This window comes from Molossus molossus, unplaced genomic scaffold, assembly GCF_014108415.1.
Source record: "Molossus molossus isolate mMolMol1 unplaced genomic scaffold, mMolMol1.p scaffold_m16_p_3, whole genome shotgun sequence".
Taxonomy (NCBI): domain Eukaryota; kingdom Metazoa; phylum Chordata; class Mammalia; order Chiroptera; family Molossidae; genus Molossus; species Molossus molossus.
This window is the reverse complement of record NW_023425366.1, coordinates 31279942-31297276: the sequence shown is the minus strand read 5'-3', so window position 1 is coordinate 31297276 and position 17335 is coordinate 31279942. Positions and strand designations below refer to the sequence as shown.

The 17335-nt window shown below is 39.6% G+C and overlaps 1 protein-coding gene and 1 pseudogene across 1 annotated transcript in view; both read right to left on the bottom strand.

Moving 5' to 3' along the window:
• Positions 1 to 17335, bottom strand: part of CMBL (carboxymethylenebutenolidase homolog) — a 52952-nt gene that overhangs the window by 24206 nt on the left and 11411 nt on the right. The gene's annotated exons all lie outside the window — the stretch shown is intronic.
• LOC118641680 lies at positions 11821 to 12615 on the bottom strand (annotated as a pseudogene).

Here is a 17335-nt window from a genome sequence, read left to right as displayed (position 1 = left end):
AACTGCAACCAAGGTATGTGCCCATAGCGGGAAATGAACCCGGATCTCTCGGGACCGCTGGCCAACGCTCTAACCGCTGAGCCAAACCGGCCAGGGCGGAATATAAAAATTTTATGTATGTATGTATGTATGTATTTATTTATTTATTTTTGGTACGTGCCCCTAGCGGGAACTGAACCCGGGACTCTCTGATCCACAGGCTGAGGCTCCAACCCTGAGCCAAACTGGCCAGGGCCAGAATATAAAAATTTTAAAAAAGAAAGTAGCTGGTGTCTAGAAGATTCTTGAACCAATAAGCCATCACCTCCAGACAGACAGAAAGTTTAAATTAGCTTTCCCTCCTTTTTATGATGAAAATTTACAAATATAAAGAAAAGTAGAAAGAATAAAATAAACTCCTATATACCCTAGACATAGATATAAGTATTAATAGTATGCTAAATTTGCTTCATCAATTTCTTTTTTGCTGAAGTATGAAAATTATAGACAACATGACATTTTGCCCATAAATAATTTTGTGGTAGTCAGCCTTTAAAATGACTCATAACACTTCCCACATTGTACCAGGGCTGTTCTGTGTGGCCAGTAGAATCCAGAAGTAGTGATGGCATGTCTCTTCTAGTATTGGGTTATAAAAGACACTGTGACTTCCATATTATTCTCTCTCTCTCTCTCTCTCTCTCTCTCTCCTCTCTCTCTCTCATCACTTCCTTTTGGGGAAGTCAGCTACAATGTCATGAGTACCACCACAAACACCCATGTAGCAAAAAAAGCCTCTGACCTACAGCCATCATGGACACGGATCCTCCAGCCTCAGTCAAGTTTCACATGACTGCAACTCCAGCCTTCTGAAATGTAACCCTGATGGTAACCTCCTGAGACACTGGGCCAGAACCACCTGGCGGAGTCAGTCTCAGATTCCTGACCCACAGAAACTGTGCAATAATTCCTATTGTTTCAAGCTGCTAAATTTTATGCTACATTGTGACACAGCAATTGAAATGCCTTGAAGGGCCCTGGCCGGTTTGGCTCAGCGGTTAGAGCATCGGCCTGCGGTACAGAGAGACCCGGGTTCGGTTCCCGCTAAGGGCACGTACCTCGGTTGCAGTTTGTCCCCGGCCCTGGTTGGTCGTGCGGGTGGCAACCACTCGATGTGTCCCTTCACATCGATGTTTCTCTTCCTCTCTCTCCCTCCCGCTCTGTCTGAACAAAAAATGCAAAAATGTCCTCGGGTGAGGATTTAAAAAAAAAAAAAGTTAGTAAGAAATGCCTTGAAGGAAATTTTAACAACAGAGTTAACGTCTTTAAAGATTCAAGTAAAACTTGCAGGAAAGTGAGGCAAATGCTATTAAGGGCTGAAGAAAGGGGATCGATCTGGTCATGCTGTTGCCTGCAGTTATGTGGACAGAAGAAAATGAATCGAAGAAACTCGTGATCTGGTTAAGGAGATTTTGAACCAGTGTGTTGAAAGTGCTGCCTAGTTTCTTCTAATTGCTTACAGAGGAGAGAGATAAATGAAAGGAAGCGATGTTAAAAAGGAGCTATGATTGGATGGGTTTGAAAATTACTTGCCTTCCCAGATGGCAAATTATGCTAGAATTAAGGAATGACTTCCAAGCAAAGATCAAATTCAGGGCTCTGCCAGAAACACTATGAACCAGAGAGCAACTCTAGAGTGTGCCTGTAAAATCATTTTTAAAAGATTCAGAAAGATATGAGGTAGTACCCTGAGTACTGTTCAGTCAGACTACAGAGCCTCTAAAGAGATCAGAGGGGTGCCTCACTGCCATGGTCTGAATGTTTGTGTTCTCCCCGGTGCATGTATTGAAATCCTGATCCCCAGTGTAATGGTTTTAGGAGGTGGGGACTTGGGAAGTGATTAGGTCATGAGGATGGAACCCCTCTGAACAAGATTGAAGTTCTTATAAAAGAGACCCCAGAGAACTCTTTCTCCCCTTCCACCATATGAGGATACAAGAAGTCTGCAACCCAGAAGAGAGTCCTCACTCGATCATGCTGTCACCCTGATCTCAGACTTCTAGCCTCCAGAATTATGAGAAATGAGTTTCTGTTGTTTATAAACTACCCAGTCTGTGGTATTTTGTTACAGCAGCCCAAACTGACTAAGACACTCCCAGACCTTCTCAATCAAAGGATCATGCTCTTAGAAAGCTTAGCTTTATTATTCCAAAGCTGTCTGCAGAAGCTCTGTGTGGACAAGGGCTTATCTCAAAAAGAATTGTGGGCATTGCCTTTGTCTAAGATAGTGGATCCCAATAAGATTCACAGAAAATTCAAAAGATTAAAGAGAATTACATGTACAGAATCATCATCAGCTTGGACTGAAAAGGACAGGGACAGTACCAAATAAAAAGTGGCCTTTGTACCCTCAAAATTCTACTGACAGGAAGTAGACTGAGAATATTGCTCAGCTGCAAATACCTGATATCTTTTATGAAAAAGGACAAATGATTCGCAAGGAAGAACCAAGAGCCCAGAGATCAGAGCCTGGAGCCTTAGAGTGTGCAGCAGTGTCTAAGCCTTGAGACATAACTAAGGAATTTATATTTTCCTGGCTAGATTCTAGAATCTATATGGACCAGCAACTTCTTCATGGCTCTCATTTTCTCTGTTTTTGAGAAGGAGGGTTTAGAGTGGTTATTCTATGTCCCATTATATGTTCAGTAGGGGAGGGTGTTATGGATTGAATATGTCCCCTCAAAATTCATAAATTGAAACCCTCATCCCCAATGTGATGGTATTTGGAGATGGAATCTTTAGAGGCAATTAGGTTTGGATGAGGCCATGAAGGTGATGTCTTCGTCATGGTATTAGTACCCTTCTGAGAAGAAACCGTAGAGCTAGCTGTCTCTTTGCCATGTCAGTACACGTCAAATAGGCAGCCATCTCCAAACCAGGAAGAGAGTCCTCCCTCACCAGAACTTGACCATGGTGGTACTCTGATCTTGGACTCCTAGCCTCCAGCACTGTGAGAAATACATATCTCTTGTTTAAGCCCTTGAATCTATAGTATTTTGTTATAGCAACTCAAGCTGACTAAAACAGAGGGGGTGGTGGCTGCAGATAACTTGCCAAGAGGAACTGCACTGGAGGAACTGTATTTAAGGACATATAATTACATGTGGACCTAATTTAGATTATAAGATTCTGAACATTGAGCCGATGCTCTAATAGGACGATACTTCTAGGGACTCTGGAAGAGGTTGACTATATTTTGCACGTAGGAAGAACCTGAGTCTTTGGTGGATGGTGGTAGTCTGCAAGTTGGCTCACATTGATACCCACCTCCTGGTGTCCACATTCTGTGTAGTCCTCCCCCACAGGTGCACCATAATTAGTCTGTGTGACCACTAGTATGCAAAGGAACTGGTAGTATGTCACTCCTGATATTAACTTATTTTTGTAAATGTGGCTTACCTCTCTCTCTCTCTGTCAGATCACTTGCTTTAGGAGAAGCAAGCAGACCTATAAAGAGGCCCACCTGGGGAAGAACTGAGGCTACTGGCCAAAGTCAGCAAAGAATGGCGGCTGCTTTCTGACAGCTATGCGCCTGGACCATCTTGGATGCAGACCCTCCAGCCTCAGTCAAGGTTCAGATGACTGCACTTCTGGCCAGATCTGAGCTCCTGAGAGATCCTGAGACAGAACCACCTGGCTGGGCCACTCCCAGATTCCTGACTCTCAGAAACTGTATAAAATACTAAAAAGTTTTAAGTCACTATGTATATCAATCATGTGATTCTGATGCTTTGATATCTGGGGCCTTGCTGACCCTGGAATGACTGTCCCTCCCAGGACTAGCCAATTCCAGAGAGATAGCGCATGCTTTCAGAGCCCACACCCAACCACTTCTTTATCAGACTGGTGCAGGTTCTCACACTCTGGCCACTGTCTGCCTGCATTAATCACCCCCAGGGCCAGGTAGCAGAAAACGAGAGACAACCCTGTACCTCAGAGCCACTGAAATTATTCAGACCAGCCAATCCTAAACCTGCCTACCCTGCCTCACCTGTTCCTCCCTGTGGAAACCACATTAAAGGCTCTTGCCCACTTTTTCCCCTGACTCTCTGCCTCCAAACTGACACTGGTTTCCCATGTAACCCGCCTGTAGCATAACATGCCCCCTTCTCTTGGGATGTGTGAGTACAATAAACTATGTTTTTAATGGCAGGCATCTCTTGGTCTGTTGAACTTGCCATACCTAAATAATAATAAAGCCTACATTTAAAATACTATAGTGATTTAGAGTAATTTTTTATACATATACTATATAATGAAAACAGTAAAATATATATTTTTTTCCTTTATACCACAATGCCATCTTCACACCTAACAAAAATAACAATAATTTCTTTCTTAAAAAATATTTTTTATTGATTTTTTTTTTTTTTTTAGAGAAAGAGGAAGGGAGAGAGATAGAAACATTGATGTGAGAGAGAAACATAGATCAGCTGCCTCCTGTACACCCCCATTGAGGGTCAAGCCCACAACCCGGGCCTGTGCCCTGACCAGGAATCAAACTGGGACCTCTCAGTCCGTGGGGCAATGCTCAATCCACTGAGCCACACTGGCTGGACAACCATCATTTCTTAATAACATCTAATACCTAGACTACCTTATAAATGTTCTCCATCTCCCCCCAAAAATGTCTTTACAACTGGTTTGTTGGAGGACAGCGCCCAAATAAGGCCCACATATTGCTTTGATGTTAAATTTTTCAAGTCTCTTTTCAAAGTAGAATTTCTAAAAAGACTAAATCTGAGTCTTCCATAAACATAAAGGAACTAGGTATCAAATATTTCATTAACTCACGAATAAGAAAAACAGCAGAATGGCTAAGTTGGTTGAAAGAAACTTTGAGAGACTGAGCATATATAGGCACTGGAAAATAACTACTAAGTTGGATTAAAAAACAAAACAAACAAAAAAACCTGGTTCATAAACTCCAAAGCACTACAGCTGATAATCAGAACGTTTTTGATTTTTGTTACCAGACAAATCATTTGCATCTCTACCAGACAAAATTATCTCAACTTCTGTAACCATTGCATTGTCAGGTTTGTATATGTTATCATCTCTCCAAGAACTGTAAAATATTTTAATTAATCATAAATAGTCTGAAGTTAAGCTGCATCCCCCAGAGTGCTAGTGCCCCAGCACGATATTGAAAGGACAGGACATTGAGTCATCCATTTCTATTTCCAAGTTTTGAGAGTTTATTTTTCCTTAATGCTCTTCTAATCTAGAAATTGAGTCATGAAAGTTCCACGTTCTGACCTGATTTGTTGGCTTTTCTCTGGTGGACTTGAATCAAATGTGACTTTTAAATTAATATCTAGTTGCTAAAAATAACACCACATTATTAAATAGATGAAATGATTTGTGTCAATAGGATTTATTAAATCATGATGAAATGCTGCAATATTGTTTTATTAATTTAGTCATTTTCATCACTAACCATAAATTCTAATACATAGGATTTCCTCTGGGTACTCTCAAGTAAAGGGTGTGGGCTTGCTTTTGAAGGCATAATGAGGTTTTCATCTGCTCGTTGACCTCAGACAATTCTCCCCTCATGTTCCTCCACGTGTCCTTCAGTGTCTGACAGACAGGTTTCCTGTGAAGCCCTGGACTTTGAAATCATTTGAGGGGCTTTCCTTGCCCACCCCTATGTCTCATTCTTTCTCCTCAGACTTCCACAGACAGTCCCGGATGTTCTGATTTGTAAAGTAAATTGGCTTTTCTTCTCCACCCCAATTTCTGATTTGTTCTACTTCTCCCCTGTGTCTTTGATGTCTTCAGTGTGGCTTTGTTGCTTGGTTTAGCAGAAGGATCCCTGCAAACATGCCAGGAATGTTTACTTAGAAGTGGAGGTTCTCATTTTTCTTAAGGATGATAATCTAATTCTTCAGCCTTGAATTTGAGATTTCACCCTGAATTATCTTAATATATTAATCTACTTTTTATTTTGAAAGTATGAAAAAGTTAAGAATTAGTGCAATGATCACATTTATACTCTCCACAAAGATTCAAGTGTTGTTATTTTGCCTCATTTGCTTTATCTCTCTCTTTTTTTTTTTTTTTGACCCGTTGGAAAGTAAGTTGCAGACATCATGACATTGCACTGTTAGTTACCTCTGTCTGCATCCTCTGATAAGGACCTTCTTTCATACTACCACAGTGCTACTATTACACCTGTGAAAATTATCAATAATTTCCTAATTCATCTAATATTTATTTCATTTTCATGTTTTCTCAATTGTCCCCAAAATAACTTTTATGGCTTTTTAAAAACTCCAATATACTATCAGGATTCACACATTGCTTTTGGTTCCTTTATTTCTTTTAACCTAAAATAACCCCGCTAATGATTTTAAAGTTACGTCCACTGATTCTTTGATTCTTCCTATTCAAAAGATGCAACTTCCTCTTGAGTGTGGACTCTACTTAGTGACTCATTTCTAATAAACAGAATGTGACAGCTTTTACCTTCTGAGAAGAGATCATATAAGGCATTGAACCACACTGTGAGATACTTTTCATTGTTGCCTAGGTAGCTGTTTTGGGCCAATTTGTTGCTCAGTAATAAATAATTAACACAGTGTCCATTTAACTCATTCCTCTACCACTCCCGTTTTTCTCATCAGACTAAATGGAATAACCTCATAAACTGGTATATGTCTGATACTCAGAATTCAACTGGATAACATTTCAAATACCCATAAAAGTTGTGTGTGGTCTGAAAAAAATAAGAGAAAGCAAGATTCCAAAAAGTTTTACATTCTTTCATGTCGAAAGAAGTGGGCATTTACATCTTTGGAGATTCCTGTTAAAGTCAACAGTGTTTGAATTAGCAACGTGTGTGACTGAAGCATATTTATATGGGTAACACCAACACACCTTCTTGAGGCTATGGAGTCACTGCCAAAACAACTGTACAAAGGGCTATGCGTGACTGGCAGGCAGTGAGAAAATCCACGTGAGATCTTCAGCAACATCAGGACTCATGTTTGCCCGAAGCCCTAGGCCCGAGTAGCCTCAGTTAATGGGGAGGGTGCTATCCTCTCCTGTGGGTAAATGTTTTTTAATCAGGGAAGACTTATAATTATCAAAAACTTTAAGAGAATCAAAACCATAGTGTTACTATGAAATTTGTTAAGTAGGATATGTGCATATTTGGTACTTTATGTACTTGGAAGGATTAAGAGAAGTTGACCTATTGGAAGACCAGCCATGTAACACCGATTTAAAATGTGCACCTAATAGTTACCTTAGACCTGTGGTTTGAGGTTAAAGTCTTACTGAGTTTATATACTATGTTGAAACAATGAAGAGAACTTAAGTTTTGCTTCCTTTGTAAATTTAATTTATTAGAATGCCTATAATTATTTAGAATTCAGGGACTTCTTTGTTGTTGTTAATTCAGATGACAAAATACTTTAAGAAGGAAATCAGTCACATTCCATTTATAAATGCAGTCAAAAAATTTTGAAGATGGTTAACTAAGCAAGTAAATGGGACCACGTATTATCCGGACTTTTGAAAACTGATGCCTCAGATTTGCTAGGTGTATAATAAGAAAAACGAGATCTGCAACCTCACATTTTTTGAAAGTAAGTTTATTAAAGCTGCGGACAGTGAAACAAGGAAGGGCCTGAGCTAGAAGCAGCAGCAGGAGAGAGAGTGAGCGGGGCTGCTTTGACTCTCTGGAAAGAAGGGAGCCAACCAGGCTGCTACAGCTCACTGGAGACTCAGTGAAAAGGGGGCCTTGGGTCAGGTTCAGGGGATTCTCCTGGGACAACCTCTCCTGGTTGCAAATCTCCTGAGGACCCTTCGAGTTTAGAGGGTGCATGCCGGTGGGGGAAGAAGAGGAGGAAGGGAAAGGCAGGGGTACACTCCCTGGAGGGAGAGTGTACCCTAACCTCAATTTTAATAACCTATAAAATAATAAGGATTTGTAACTTTCATATATTGAAAATTAAAATGTAAAGCCAAAATGAACACCTGAAAGTTTTTTCTGTACTGAAAACTACCCTCAAGGATGCCAAAAAACATATCAACAAATCTATGTCATGCTTTGTCCATTTCTAGTTGCCAACATATTGAGTACTTTCTAAGGTCAAACCAAAAATGCATCAAATTAAAACAAAAATTTATTATTATCTCTTTATTTTCAGATTGTGTGTAAGATTGACATGCTTCAATATATCACTTTACTGTGTTTGTGTCTGTTATATGGATTTGATCATACTTTGTCTTGAATTGTCATAATTAGTGGGGACATATTAAGTTATGGTAGTTATTTTGTTTTATTTATTTATTATTTTTTTTATCCTAACCCGAGGACATTTTTCCACTTTTTGTTCAGATAGAGTGGGAGGGGGAGAGAGGACGAGAGAGAGAAAGAAACATTGATATGAAAGGGACAAACCGAGTGGCTGCCACCTGCACGACCCAACCAGGGCTGGGGACAAACTGCAATCAAGGTACATACCCTTAGCAGGAACCAAACCCGGGTGTCTCCTGACTGCAGGCCAGCACTCTAATCGATGAGTCAAACCAGCCAGGGCAATGGTAGTTATTTTATAAAAGATATTTATCGAATAAAATTGATAAAGCAAAGAAAATGCACCTTTAACCCCCCTAAAACTACTAGAATATACACTTTTAATAAATATCAAAGTATCATAAGCTGTTTTAATATTTCTGCTGATAAAGTAGTTTTGAAATAAACAGCATTACATTTTTATGAATTAAAATGAGACATTTAGCCCAGCCGATGTGACTCAGTGGTTGAGCATTGACCCATGCACCAAGAGGTCGCGGGTTCGATTCCAGGTCGGGGCACATGCCCAGATTGTGGACCAAATCCTGTTAGGGAACATGCAGGAGGCAGCCAATGGATGATCTCTCTCGTCGATGTTGCTATCTCTCTCTTCCTATCATTCCCCTCTCTCTCCCTAAAAATCAATGTAAAAAAAAAATTTAAATAATAAAATGAGACATTTATAGCACCTCTATTCATAGTTGTCTCAAACTGGAAACAATCCAACCATCTTTCTTTTTTTTTTCATTTTTTTTTTTTTTTTTGGAATGTGCCCCTAGCGGGAACCCAACCTGGGACTCTCTGGTCTGCAGGCCAACGCTCCAACCACTGGGCCAAACCGGCCAGGGCTCACTCTTTTTTTTTTTAATCCTCACCTGAGGATATTTTTTTGTTTATCTTCAGATAGAGTGGAAGGGAGAGAGAGAAAAAGAAACATTGATGTGAGAGAGACACGTCGACTGGTTGCCTCCCGCACAACCCAACCAAGGCCGGGGTGAACCATAACTGAGGTACGTGCCCTTGATTGAAATCTAACCTGTGACTCTGGTGCACGGGCCGGCGTTCTAACCACTGAGCAAATCGGTCAGGGCTCCAAAACTCTTTCAATGAGTGAATGGATAAACAAATGGTGATACATCCATACAATGAAATATTACTCATATATAAAAAACAACAAATTATTTGTATACTCCCGAATGTGGAAGGGTGAGTAAAAGAAGCCAGTCTATCTCTATTTATTTATTTATTCATTCATTCATTTATTTTTGTTACAGATGTTTCTCCTTTTTCCCTCAGATACCCTTCTCCCTGCCGCCTCCCCCCCCCCCCCCCAGCATTGTTGTCTATGCCATTGGTTACACACACATGCATATAAGTTCTTTGGTTAATCTCATTCCTTACCCCCTATCCTCCTCCTCTGAAGTTTGTCAATCTGAACTGTACTGCTTTCTATATCTCTGGGTCTATTTTGTTCATCAGCTTTTTTTGTTGTTCATTATATTCCACAAATAAGTGAGATCATGTGGTATTTGTCTTTCTCTGATTGGCTTATTTCCCTTAGCATAATACTCTCCAGGTCCTTCCATGTCATCTCAAACAATAAGTGATCTTTTTTCCTTACACCTGCATAGTGTTCCATTGTGTACATGTACCACAGCTTTTTTATCCACTCATCTATTAATGGACATTTGGGTTGTTTCCAGCACTATTGTAAATAGTGCTGCTATGAACATAGGGGTACATATATTCTTTCTGATTACTGTTGCAGGCTTCTTAGGATATATTCCTAGAAGTGGAATCACTGGGTCAAATGGCAGTTCCATTTTTAATTTTTTGAGGTAACACCATAGTGTTTTCCATAGTGGCTGCACCAGTCTGCAGTCCCACCAGCAGTGCACTAGAGTCCCCTTTTCTCCACACCCTCACCAACACTTGTTGTTTCATGATTTATTGATGGTGGCCATTCTGATAGGTGTGAGGTGATACCTCATTGTTGTTTCAATTTGCATCTCTCTGATGATTAGTGATGTTGAGCATTTCTTCATATGTCTCTTAGCCATTTGTATGTCCTGTTTGGAGAGGTGTCTATTTAGTTCCTCTGCCCATGTTTTAATTGGGTTATTTGTCTTCCTTTTGTTGAGTTGTATGAGCACTCTGTATATATTGGAAAGTAACCCCTTATCTGATGTATCGTTGGCAATTATGCTCTCCCATACAGTGGGTTGCCTTTCCATTTTGATGGCTGTATCTTTTGCTGTGCAGAAGCTTTTTAGTTTGATGTAGTCCCATGTGTTCATTTTCTCCTTGTTTCTGTTGCCTTACGTGATGATATATGAGTGAAAATTCTGCTGCTTATGATGTCTGAAATTTTGTTGCCTACAGCTTCTTCTAAGATTTTTATGGATTCATGAGTCACATTGAAGTCTTTTATCCATTTTGAGTTTGTACTTGTGTATGGTGTAGGTTGGTGGTCTAGTTTCATTTTTTTTGCATGTACCTGTCCAATTTTCTCAACACCATTTATTAAAGAAGCTGTCTTTATTCCATTGTATGCTCTTGCCTCCTTCGTCAAATATTAATTAAGCTTAATGTCTTGGGTCCATTTCTGAATTCTCTGTTCTGTTCCATTTATCTATATGCCTGTTCTTGTGCCAGTACCAGGCTGTTTTGATTACAATGGCTTTGTAGTATAATCTGATATCCGGTATTGTGATTCCTCCTACTTTGTTCTTCTTTTTAAAGATTGCTGTGGCTATTCGGGGTCTTTTTTGGTTCCATATAAACTTTTGAAGTATTTGTTCTAGTTCTGTGAAATATGTCATTGGTATTTTAATGGGGACTGCATCGAATCTATAGATTGCTTTGGGTAGTATGTATATTTTAATGATATTAATTCTTCTAATTAATGAACAAGGTATGTGCTTCCACTTTTTTATATCTTCCTCTATTTCTTTTTTTCAATATCCTGTAGTTTTCTGCAAATAGTTTTTTTTTTTTTACTTCTTTGGTTAAGTTTATTCCTAGGTATTTAAAAAAAAATTTTTTTTTTCCTCAATAGCAAATTGATTGTTTTCTTAGTTTTCTCTTTCACTGAGTTCATTATTGGTGTATAAGAATGCCATTGATTTCTTGATGTTAAGTTTGTTTTCTGCTACCCTGCCAAATTTGTTTATTTTTTAAATTTATTTTTCCACTTAACCAAAACATGGAAACTTTAATTGGAGCAGAATTACACCTTTCAACGATGTGGGCAGTACATTCTTTATAGCACCAATTCCTTCTGAGAGGGAAATTTACAGGCTTCTGAATCAGTTTTCTAGCTGTACATGAGTAGCAACAGAGATGTCCCAAACATATATCACCATTAATGTCTTGGCATGCTCAAATTTTTTATATCCCAAGAGGGTCTCACAGCCAGCAGGTAATCTCCCTCTTCACTCCCACCAAACTCTGGAAAACCTTAGAGTTCCTTTTTATAGCTCCTCCTTCTCTGCCCCCTTCTTCTGGAAGGCAGTCAAAATGTTTAAACTCTTTTGGAGCTCTTCCTTCTTCCCATCACTCATCTTGTTCTTCTCAATCAGCTTGGTGATCTGGGTCATCTCTGAAGCTGGGAAGTCCTCACTTTGGTCTAAGACCTTCCCCATGATATTCAGGTACTGCTCGGCCCACTTCTTCTCAGTCTCCTTCACACTTGCAAGGTTGTCCTGCCCCCACTTCAAGAGGGCCTGGCGGGCCTCCATGCAGAGGCCCTGATGAACTCTCCAGCAAGGGTGTCATATGTAGGTAGGCAACCAGGCAGATCTAGGTAGACACCTTGCCCCTTCAGCCAGCGCTGGATGGCTCTCACCTTAACCGCCCACTATATAGGATTGGGTTCTCAAAGTCCCCATCCCGGAAGAGGTAGAAGATTGGGTAGTTCTCCTTGTCCAGCTTGTATTTCTCACTCAGCTCCATATTCAGCTTGTCCCCATAATCTGAGATCCCTACCTCTGCCACCAGAGATCATCACTGGAGGCTGCGTTTTCAGCCAGATGCTTGAACTCATCCTGTTTCTCACCGTATGGGTACTGGGTGTCGAACTTCACCAAGACAAACTTGCTTTTGGGAATGACCTTGTAGAAAGGGACTGAATCCAGGGTCAGGGCACCCTTAGTGTGCAGGCCGCTGCTGCCCTGTGGAGTGGAGAGGAGGAGGAGGAGGAGGAGGAGGAACAAGAAAAAGGGAAACAGTGGGGAGAGAAAAACGGAGTGGGATATGGCGGTAGCCATAATGCCAGATTCTGAAAGTGGCAGCTAGTGAGGCTGTACTCCAAATTTGTTTATTAAATCTAGTAGATTTTTGATGGAGTCTTTAGGGTTTTCTATGTATAATATCATGTCACCTGCAGATAATGACACTTTCACGTCCACCTTTCCAATTTGGATCCCTTTTACTTTTTCTTCATGTCTAATTGCTGTGGCTAAGACTTCCAGTATTATGTTAATTAAGAGTGGTGAAAGTGGGCATCCCCGTCTTGTTCCTGTTCTTAAGGGAAATGCTTTTAGCTTTTGCTCATTGAGTATGATGTTGGCTATAGGTCTTTCATATTTGGCCTTTATTATGTCGAGATATGATCCTTCTATTCCCACATTTCTAAGCATTTTTTATCAGAAATGGGTGCTGGATTTTGGCGAATGCTTTTTCAGCATCCACCAATATGATCATATGGTTTTTATCTTTCATTTTGTTTATGTGGTGTATTACATTTATTGATTTGCGAAGATAGTACCAGCCAGCATCCCTGAGATGAATCCCCCTTGGTCGTGTTGAATAATTTTTTTAATGTATTGCTAGATTCGATTTGCTAATATTTTGTTAAAGATTTTGGCATCTATGTTCATTAGGAATATTGGACTGTAGTTTTACTTTTTTGTAGTGTCCTTATCTGGTTTTGGAATTAGAATTATGCCGGTCTCATAAAACAAGTTTGGAACTCTTCCTTCTTCTTGAATTTTTTGGAATACTTTGAGGAAAATGGGTATTACTTCTTTGAATGTTCAGTAAAACTCCCCTGTGAAGCTGTCTGGGCCCGGGCTTTTGTTTGCTGGGAGTTCCTTGATTATATCTTCAATTTCCTTAGTTGTTATTGGTCTGTGTAAGTTTTCTATCTCTTTGCCATTCAGTTTTGGGAGATTATGTGCTTCTAGAAATTTGTCCATTTTGGCTAGATTGTTCAATTTGTTGGCGTATAAATGTTAATAGTATTTGTTAACGATCCTTTCTTTGTATTTCTGTGGTGTCAGTTGTTACTTTTCTTTTGTTTCTGATTTTGTTTATTTGAGTCCTCTCTTTTTGTTTCTTGGTGAGTCTAGTTAAGTGTCCATCAGTCTTGTTTATCTTTTCAAAGAAACAGCTCTTTTTTTCATTGATCTTTTGAATTGTTTTTTTTTAGTCTCTATGTCATTTATTTCTGCTCTGATCTTTACTATTTCTTACGTTCTACTTGCTCTGGGTTTTTTCTTTTGTTTGCTTTCTTGTTCTTTAAGTCGTGAGGTTAGATAGTCAGTTAAAATTTTTTTGTTGTTGTTTCTTGAGGTAGGCCTGTAGTGCTATGAACTTCCCTCTTAGGACTGCTTTTGCTGCATCCCACAGGTTTTGTGTTGTGTGTTCATTTTCATTGGTTTCCAGGCAGTTTTTAATTTCTTCCTTGATCTCCTTAAACCCATTCATTATTTAATAACATGCTATTTAGCCCCCATGTGTTTAAATGTTTTTGTTGTAATTGATTTCTAGTTTTATGCCATTGTGATCTGAAATGATGCTTGATATGATTACAATCTTCTTGAATTTGTAGGGACTTAGTTTGTGTCCTAACGTGTGGTCTATCTTTGAGAATGTCCCATGTGCACTTGAGAAGGATGTAAATTCTGTGGTTTTGGGGTGTAATTCTCTGTAGATACCTATTAAACCCATTTGATCTAGTGCATGATTTAGAGTCTCTGCTTCCTAGAGGATCTATCCAGTGATGTCAGTAGGGTGTTGAAGTCTCCTGCTATGATTGTATTGCTGTCAATTATTCCTTTGTAGTCCTCCAGAAGTTTTAAAATATATTTTGGTGCTTCTATATTGGGTGCATATGTGTTTACCAAAGTTATATCTTCCTGTAGGATAGATCCTTTCAATATTATGTAGTGGCCTTTTTCTTGTCTCTAGTTATGGCCTTCATTTTGAAGTCTATTTTATTGGATATGAGTATTGCTACCCCAGCTCTTTTTTCCTTTCTGTTGCTTGGAAGATTTTTTTTCATCCCTTTACTTTCAACCTGTGAGTCTTTTGTTGTGAGGTGGGTCTCTTGTAAACAACATATAGATGAGTCATGCTTTCTCATCCCAAAAGCTACTCTGTGTCTTTTGATCAGAGCATTCAATCTATTTACATTTAAGGTTAGTATTGATATGTACTAATTTATTGTCATTTTTGTTTAGTTATATTTTTGTTCCTCTTTCTTCTACTAATTACAGCAGTCCTCTTAACATTTCTTGGAGTGCTGGTTTGGTGCTAATGTATTTCCTTAGCCTTTTTTTTTTTTTTTTGTCTGTGAAGCTCTTTATTTCACCTTCTATTTTGAATGATAGCCATGTTGGATAGAGTAGTCTTAGATTCAGTTCCTTGTTTTTCATTACCTTGATTACTTCATGCCATTCCCTTCTGGCCTGTAGTGTTTCTGTTGAGAAGTCAGCTGAGAGCCTTATGGGGGTTCCTTTGTAGGTAACCTGCTGCTTATCTCTTGCTGCTTTTAGGATTCTCCCTTTGTCTTTAATTTTTGGCATTTTAATTACCATGTGCCTTGGTGTGGACCTGTTTAGGTTCTTCTTACTTGGGGCTCTCTGTGCTTCTTGAACTTGTATTCCTTTTTCCTTCACCAAGTTAGGGAAATTTTCTGTCACAATTTCTTCAAATATATTCTCTAACTTTTGCTGATTTTCTTCTTCTTCCAGAACACCTATGATGCTGATGTTGTCACGTTTCATATTCTCCCACAGTTCTCTTAGGCTTTCTTCCTGTTTTTTATTAGTTTTTTCTTTTTGGTTCTCTGACTGGGTGATTTTTTTTCTACCCTGTCTTCTAATTCACCTATCTGATCCTCAGTTTCCTCTGCTCTGCTGGTTATTCCTTCCAATGTGTTCTTTATTTCTGAACTGCCATTATTCATTTCCAATTGGTTGGTTTTCATTGCTTCTATATCTTTATTCATGCTGTTCAGCTTCCTCCCGATTATTACTCTGAACTCTCCCTCAAATATCTTGCTCAATTTCCATTCATTTATTTCATCATCTGTCAAATTATCTTGTTCTTTCATTTGGGATTTGTTTCTTTGTTTCACCATTTTGGCTATCTTGGTAGGTTTTGGAGCCTGAGAAAATTTTTCTGTGGGTGTTGGTGTTCCACTGATTGTGTCTCCCTTTACTAGGTTTGGATGAGTGTGGGAGGACCCACGTTAAAACCATTGTCAAGTCTTACTTTCCTGGGTAGATTTGCAAGCCCAGGAAATGTTTAGTTATTCTCTGGCTTTTGGCCTAGAGGCTATTAGTCTCAGTTACTTAATGAGCCTTGGGTTGGAAAAAAATCCCTCAGGTGTTCAGGGTAAGAGGATTTCCAGAGGGTGAGTCAGAGGCTTGCTGGCTATTAATGAGCCTCAACTTGCATTCTTTTGGCATGGCCATGTAATGTTAAATTCCTGAGGGAACAGCTGTAGCTTCTCCCTGGGGTTCTGGGGCTCTTTGAGTAATATGGCTACTGTCCTATGAGGGAGTGAGTCAGCACAAAACTTCCAGTGCTCTCCAAATCCCGAGTCTCTCCACACAGTTCCAGTCCAGTCTGCCCTCCCTCTGCTGGAGCCCAAGGTGAATGGCTGTAGCTAATTTAGTGCTCTGTCCTGGCCTTCTACACTGTGGAACTGGCTTGGGATTTTAACCCTGAGGGAGCTTCTCCCAGTTAAAACAGGTGCTGTTCTTGGGCACCCAGCCCACCCTCTTGCGCCTCTGCAGTTTTTACCAGGCTTGATTTGATGTCCTTTTTTTCTGTCCCTGGTTATATGGGCCTCTCTAGCTGCTTTTCTGTTGGTTTTCTCCAACGATTTGTCTTTATTTTAGTTGTAATTCCAGTTTTGTCCTGGAAGATGGTCTGTGTAGCTTCCATCCACTCTGCTGCCATTTTTGAATTCTCCAATTTAACTTACTTGTTTGGTAAATGAGGAAACAGAGAATGAAAATAGCAAGTGGTGCCCTGGCCGGTTTGGCTCAGCAGTTAGAGCATCAGCCTGTGGTCCATAGAGACCTGGGTTCAGTTCCCACTAAGGGCATATACCACAGTTGCAGTTTCTCCCCAGCCCTGGTTGGGTTGTGTGAGTAGCTGCCACTCGATGTGTCTCTTTCACATCGATGTTTCTCTCTCTCTCTCTCTTTCTCTCTCTCTCTCCCTCCTACTCTATCTGAACAAAAAATAGAAAAATGTCCTCAGGTGAGGATTAAAAAACAAACAAACAAACAAAAAGAAAATAGCAAGTGACTTATCCAGTAACAAACAAAAATTTAATGATACTGTGTGCTGTTAGAATTATGAAGGTAGAATTTGTCTATGTAAGAATGTCCAGACCTGTAAAGAATTTTTATAAAAATATATTTGAGCCAAACAGAGAATATACCTGAAAGCAAGATCTCAACAGACTAAGATACATGCTTCCGAAAATAAAAATTCACAGGTTCTTTTATGCATTTTCAGAAGCCACTCTTTAAAAGATACATACTAAATGATTCCATTTATATGACCTTCTGGGAAAGCAAAACTATAGGAAGAGAGAACAGACCAGTGGGTGCCAGGGACAGGGGGTTGACAGAGGGTTTCACAACAGAAGGGTACACAAGGGAGTTTTCTGAGGTAGGAGGTTCTTTGTCCTGATTATGATGATGGATACACATATTTCCACATATGTTGAAACATACAGAACTG